Here is a 1,037-nt window from a genome sequence, read left to right as displayed (position 1 = left end):
TTCTTTCTTTCTTTCTTTCTTTCTTTCTTTCTTTCTTTCTTTCTTTCCTTCCTTCCTTCCTTCCTTCCTTCCTTCCTTCCTTCCTTCCTTCCTTCCTTCCTTCCTTCTTTCTTTCTTTCTTTCTTTCTTTCTTTCTTTCTTTCTTTCTTTCTTTCTTTCTTTCTTTCTTTCTTTCTTTCTTTCTTTCTTTCTTTTTTCTTTCAAGACAGGGTCTTGCTCAACCTCCCAGGCTCAAGCAATCCTCCCTACCTCAGTCTCCCAAGTGGCTGGGAGTACAGACATGCACCACCATACCCAGCTAAGATTTTAAAATATTTTTGTAGAGACAGGGTCTTGATACATTGGTCTCGAACTCCTAGGCTCAAGTGATCCTCCCACCTCGGCCTCCCAAAGTGTTGGAATTACAGATGTGAGCCAACATACTCAGTCAGGAATATATTTCAAATTATTGCCTCATTTATATTTACTCCAAGCCTTGGAAAATAAATCTAACATTGGCCCTTCATGCTCAATCCATCAAAGGCATAAGGTTGCCCATGTGTAAAGTTGGCTGCAAAATCCTCCACAAATAAAACTATACTCCACGGATAGACACAAGGCCCCTTTTCCAGTTCTATTGTTCATGGATACATTACCTGGAATGGTGAAATTAGGAATTTCAAACCAAGGGCCTGAGGCAGAATTATGGGTTGAAAGAGGGCTATAATATCCTGACACACAAGTCAGTTTGCAAGAAACTCCATTTGGGCTTTGGTGCAAACCTGTCTTGTGGTATACTCATTGGTCATTGTTCTTGTATCCCATTACTGGATTAAATTAAAACAGGGAGTGAGAGGAAGTGGGTTTAGAAGTTTTACTACTAGTACAATTTGAACAACAGTTATGTTAGGAATGTTGCTAACATTATCCACCAGGTTAACTAAAGGATCCCTTAGGTCATGTAAAGATCTGGGTTTGGCATGACAGATTCAACACTTCATGAAGTTACCCATAAAAGCTACTCATTGTGAAATTCTAATTACAGCACTATCCTGCTA

At 39.3% G+C, this 1,037-nt stretch overlaps 1 pseudogene; it reads right to left on the bottom strand.

The window, feature by feature from the left end:
• LOC111554948 overlaps positions 1-781 on the bottom strand; it is a 2,085-nt pseudogene extending 1,304 nt beyond the window's left edge.
• Between the last annotated feature and the right edge of the window lie 256 nt (positions 782-1,037).

The sequence above is a fragment of the Piliocolobus tephrosceles genome, chromosome 6, assembly GCF_002776525.5.
Source record: "Piliocolobus tephrosceles isolate RC106 chromosome 6, ASM277652v3, whole genome shotgun sequence".
Taxonomy (NCBI): Eukaryota; Metazoa; Chordata; class Mammalia; order Primates; family Cercopithecidae; genus Piliocolobus; species Piliocolobus tephrosceles.
This window is presented reverse-complemented; position numbering and strand designations above follow the sequence as displayed.